Here is a 6,339-nt window from a genome sequence, read left to right as displayed (position 1 = left end):
TAGACGACTCATATTTCGATGGACTGTGAACCTCCTTATCAAGAATTTTGAAACAGGGAAGGATTGTTATTATTCTGAGGAAGCGATAGATTGAAGGAGATTTGACCTAGCTGAACAAATAAGTGTGCAACCAATGAACCTTTCATCCTCTTCTGCGCTTCTTTTCTTCTACTATTGATCCTCTCCCTCTTCAAGATCGTACTACTCATCATCTGATCGATGATGATGTAGAGGACGGTGACATGGTGTTGATAAAGTCGACTTAGGGTTATCGATGGCAGTCATGATGATTTAAAGGGATTCATCCATGATTTAAGGAATTTAGTTTTGGTTATTATTAAATTTATAGGTAATATTACTTATCTGCCCTTATTAGATTATTTAATCATTTATTCTTTTTCTAAAATCTGATTGGTCCCTACAACCACACAATAGTTATTGATCCACATATGAACCTAGCTATATATATATATATATATATATATATATATATATATATATATATATATATATATATATATATATATATATATATATATATATATATATATATATATATGGGAAAAGTGAACATGTGGTTGTTGGGTAACTAAGCTTGGGTGTAGAACCCTTTGAAACGCCATCGTTTTCCTAGAAAATCATCAAAATACGTTTATTTTTCTAATTACTCTAATTATTCTAAATTGTTTCCATGTTTATCTAATTCACATATTACGCTTGTTATTGATATGATTCTTTCTCCAACTCTAATCTCCTTGATGATCTTCGGCGTTTTGGGGAAAGTAATTGAAAACGTTCTGGAACTGAATGTTGTAAGTCGTCTTTTCCACTGCTACTTTATCACATGTATTTTTTTATCCTCCTTGATCACAACCCCTGTAACTAGTTTCATTGGGATTTTAGGCCACATGATTTTTTTAATTGCAGGCTTACATTCACTTCTTCTTTTAGATTTGATTTTTTCCCCATATTTTGTAGGCTTGTAATCGCTAGTTGCATTGGCATTTTAGGCCACTTATTATTATTTTTTTGGTTTTTGTTTTTGTAAGTAGGCTTACATCCTACTTCCTTTTGTATGTAATTTGGATTTGAATTTTTTCCCCATAATTTGTAGGTGTGTAACACGATCAGCTGCCTTCTCCCCTATTCAATTTTGAAGTTTGAACTTTTGTAACATTTAATAATATATATTTTTTTGTGGGTGTTGTTACAGGATTCAATGTACATAACTACTACATTGCTGTTGTAATTATGTAGGACCATTTTAGTTCTGCGTACTAGTCTAAATGATGTCCCAGGTAAAATTTTAAGCCTTTTTATTTTTATGCATGCTATCTATTGTTTTGTTCCATATGAGGTCTGGTTTTCTTTTATAACCCCATGTATTTTGGGTGGTTTTAATACACATATAATATTCCTGGCCATTAAAAAAATAATATTTGTTTGTTTGTTGATGCAGGACATACAAATACAGATCAATACAGAAAACCATGTAGATGACCGGCCTTATGAAACAGATAGAACTGTAGATATTGACATAAATGGCCATTGGGAATCATTATTTGAGAGTGAGAAAATAAGCGATGTGGATGAAAGTCTTAAACGTGACGATGATGAAAGTAATGATACAAGTATCATGGGAAAGATATTCAATACACGCCATGATGCATATACATTTTATAACCGATATGCATTTTTACATGGATTTGGCATACGTATTCATTGGAATTATAAAAACAAGACAACAAAGGAGGTTTATCGTAAGATGTACGTGTGTAACAAACAAGGTTTTAAACGTTTGAAGGGTGATAGTTCAAGTGGGATAATAAAGAAACGTCGTAGAGATTTAAGGACCGGATGTGAAGCGATGCTTCGGATTTCAAAAAGGAAAGATGGAAAATGGTTTGTGGATATTTTTAATGATACACATAATCATGATTTAAGTCTTACACCGACCAAAGTAATGAAACATCGTTCTCATGTGAAGTTCCACCGCTCAATGGCATGTAAATCTCTTATGGTGGAGCTTGGTCAATCAGGGTTGAAGCCTTCTCAAATTAAAAAGGCTGTAAATGCAATGAAAAATCCATGTGAAGCTAATGTTACTTCAAAACAATGTGTTGATGTCTTATCTGAGCAACGAAAGCAATATAAAGGTAAGGAGTTTTATGGAGTTATCAAACATTTTCAAGATAAAGAATTAGTTGATCTTAACCAATATTTTGTTGTGGATTTATTTGAGGATGGGTCGCCTAGAAATATTTTTTGGGCCGATGGAAGGTCAAGGGATGCCTATCTTAAATTTGGAGATGTTGTTGTCTTTGATGTTACATATATGACAAACAAATTTAAGATGCCATTTTCTCCTTTTGTTGGGGTGAACCATCATGGTCAATCAATATTATTTGGTGGTGCATTGCTAGAAAATGAAAAGGAAGAAACTTTCCAATGCTTATTTGAGCATTTATTAAAGTGCATGTTCAACAAGTACCCATCTGCAATTATAACTGATCAAGACAAGGCTATGGGTAATGCAATAAAAAAAGTGTTTCCAAACACTCGACATCGCTACTGTGCATGGCATATTAAGAAACATGAGATAGAACATCTTCGACCGCTTGTAACCCGTTATAGTGATTTCAAAGAATCTTATAAACAATGGGTAAAGAGTGATTCAATAGAAGATTTTGAAGCAGAGTGGGAAGTTATGTGTGTTAAATATAACCTCGAAAATAATCGTTGGATCACCGAGATGTATAACCAACGAAATCATTGGGTTAAAGCCTACTTGAAGGATGTTTTCTTCGCAGGCATGACAACAAGCGGACGAAGCGAGAGCATTCATTCCTTTTTTGATGAATTTGTTAATTCCAAGACTATGTTGAATGAGTTTATAGTTCAGTATGATAAAGCAGTTGCATCTCGAAGAGCTGTTGAAGAAGATGAGGACTTTAATACTATGAACTCGAAGGCAGTTCTTTTGTCAGTTCATCCAATAGAAGCAAAAGCTGGAGAATGTTATACTAGAAAGATTTTTGAGGTTTTTAAAAAAGAATGGATAGAAGCTACTAGCAATCTAACTCATGAGACATTAAGCAAATGTACATAAGAAATCAAATACCGGGTTGGGAAAGTGAATGTTGATAGAGCACATTGGAGACTTGTCATCTTTCGTCTCAAAGATCAAGTGAATGTCACATGTTCATGTGCTAAATTTGAAACATATGGCATATTATGCAAGCATTGTCTATATGTGATGAAGAAGAGACATGTTCAAACCCTTCCTAATCATTATATTTTACCTAGGTGGACACTTGATTCTAGGTTCAAGGTGAGCACTTGTAGCATTGGATTGGACGAAATTAATAATGAAAAGCAAGTCAGTGCCTTAACCTTATGGTATGTGCGTGCAAACAGTAACAAAGCAATCGAACATGCAAAAACTTCCCCTTCAAAGATAAGAAAACTCAACAAATGCACCTGAAAGTCCATCTCAAAGTTCTTGTGCGGGATTTACTCAAGTAGACATGATGCCTCAGTTTTCTATTCGGGATCTTACTATCCTGACTAATACGAAAGGACGTCCTAAAAATGCAACCAGAATCAAGTCTTCTTTAGAGATGGCGAAGAAAAAGAGAACTTGTTCTCATTGCAAGGGATTGGGTCATTATGCCACCGGGTGTCCAACGAAAAAGGTGATTTGTAATTTTTATTTTTTAAGATTTCATGATTTTCCTTGTCCAATGCTCACATTTTTTCGTCTTAGGCGGAGGAGGCTTTACAAGACAAACAATGATGTTACTCTTGAATGGTTCTATCACAACTCCTTGACAGTGAAGGGTGAAGAAGTGTTGTTGATGGACATCTACAAATTTTCATTCATTCAGTTTAGCAGCTACATAATCTTTAATTTTGAAATTTTAAACTATACCGTTCTTGAAATCTCTACAGTCAAATAGCTTGCACAGGTTCTTCTTTCTTTGTTGCAGTTCTGAACTATTTTAGCCCCTCAAGTTATTTTTGTATTAATGGATTGTTCTTTTTGTTTTTTTTACATATTATAGCAGCCTATTTTTAATGTCTTTCTAATATGGTATTGAACTTCCAGTTTTGTTTCTTATTAATTTTTTAGTGGAAATGTGGAATGAATGGTTACAGACATCACCTGATCAAATTACCACTGAACTTGAAACTATAACAATTATTACATTGCAATTTAACCCAATTTTTGTTTTTATCATACCTGATACATAACAAACCTGACCATTCATTAAAGCATTAAAAACCAATATTATGTTTCATTTTGCAATAGAATCACCCATCGTTTTATGCAGCAATACTTTTACCATACAATCAATGATATTAAATTGAATTTTGCTGTCAAAAAAGTTGAAATTTTCATCATGATTTCAATTCTTTTTCTTATTTATTGAAACTGGAACAAATTGACCTCAAAACTAAAACTAAAATCCCATTTAGTATTATTTACATTCGATTCTATACATTTCCAAGAGGCAAAACAAACCCAAACGCTAAAAGATAATAACAAAAGAGCACCAAATGAAATCTAAAGAAATTACACAGTAGGATGGATCAATGTTTTGAAATGGGTTATTATGCATTCACATCTGAATCACCAAAAGGGTTGGAATAAACTTTAAATTCTTCAAATTCTTGAATTGGGCTCTGAAGCATAGAAGAAGCAAACCTAATTAGATATGTAAACTTGAATTTTCAAAATTATGCAATTATGTGTAAATGGGACGCCTAAAATTTCCATGAGGGAGCTAGAAAGTTGAGACCTTTATTTGAACTGGACAAGCTAACTCCAAGTTACAAAACACCATTTATCCTCCAGAACCTTCGAAATTCAAAAGGGAAACCATTATTTTCAAGCTTCAACCTCAGAGTGCTTAATCTTCAACAAATCTACAAGCACTAAGAGAGTAGTACATATAATAACAGTATTCTAAAAAGTTACACCATGTAGTGACTTGTAGAACGTTTGAGATAAAGCTATCTTGGGTCAATTATGAACAATGATTGATACAGACCCAAATACATCCAACAGCCAACTCGAGAAAGAAACAAAATCGTTCTAAATTAATCGATCTGAGCTCAAGTACTTCATATGTAGAGATGGGTATTCATCAATGGGACCATTGTGAAATTTTAACTGCAGCACCACTCGACTTCACCTAACGCAAGAACGGACTTAGGGAAAAAGGTGGGAACCATACGGTGATCTTGGAGTGAATCGAAACGAAGAGGAACGAAATTGAACATATAGCAACAATTTATAGACCGAAATAAGAGACATAACATAGCTGAAGGAAAAACACACATCGATTGAGAAGGAAGAAAGCAAACATCGAAGACAGGGGAGGAAGAAACCAAAAAAAATCTAGAAGCCAGATCCTGATGGAACGAATAACTAACTTGTACAATGAAGATAACTTATTTTCCTCCAAAACGACGTAGTTATATATGTTCCACACCTAAACTTAAATACCCAACAACCACATATTCCCTAACCCCTATATATATATATATATATATATATATATATATATATATATATATATATATATATATATATATATATATATAGAGAGAGAGAGAGAGAGATAGGTTCAGGTGTTTAAAGTAATTATTGTGTTATTGTATGCATAAATGTGGGCCAATCAAAATTAAATAAAAAATTAAACAACTAAATAAATAAATCAGGGTAATTTAGTAATTTGTTTAGTATGTTCCAAAAATAATCACTATAATCATGCTTATAACCTAAATAAATAAGCGTGTCTTCAATCTTCCACCCGATAAAGCCATAGCATCGACGTGTCTTCAATCTCCCACCCCGATAAAGCCCTAGCATCGACGCTTTCAGTGTTCGGAAGATTCTCCTTACACTTTCACTTCATGGGAGAGGGCACGACATATCAATCGTTCATCAATTCTCCTTACAACCGATCATCACCGATGACAGTAGTGACGAACACGATGGCAGACAAAGCCCAACACACGATTCCAACACCTCAAAATCACCAAAAAAGATGATGAAAGCCATTGCGGGCCGATTCGAGAAGCTTTTCAGTAAACACGATGAATCCTCCATTAAATACGATTCATCAGATTTACCCACAACTTCATCCGACAACGGTGAGTCAACAGAAGAATCCGCCTTCACTACAACCTTCAAAGAATCAATGGAAACCATGGAATCAGCAGACGAAGGAAAGGAAACGCCTGAAAGGTATGATTGAATGTGGTGCTAAGCAAGGATTGAAGGAGAGCTTTGACCAATTTGCAGGATTGCTTGGTCAAAGAGTCAAACCC

At 34.0% G+C, this 6,339-nt stretch overlaps 1 pseudogene; it reads left to right on the top strand.

Moving 5' to 3' along the window:
- The first annotated feature begins 1,624 nt into the window (after positions 1 to 1,624).
- LOC145118991 (protein FAR1-RELATED SEQUENCE 5-like) lies at positions 1,625 to 3,796 on the top strand (annotated as a pseudogene).
- The last annotated feature ends 2,543 nt before the right edge of the window (positions 3,797 to 6,339 follow it).

The sequence above is a fragment of the Lactuca virosa genome, chromosome 6, assembly GCF_052849685.1.
Source record: "Lactuca virosa cultivar CGN04683 chromosome 6, Lactuca_virosa_CGN04683_v6, whole genome shotgun sequence".
Lineage (NCBI taxonomy): Eukaryota > Viridiplantae > Streptophyta > Magnoliopsida > Asterales > Asteraceae > Lactuca > Lactuca virosa.
This window is presented reverse-complemented; position numbering and strand designations above follow the sequence as displayed.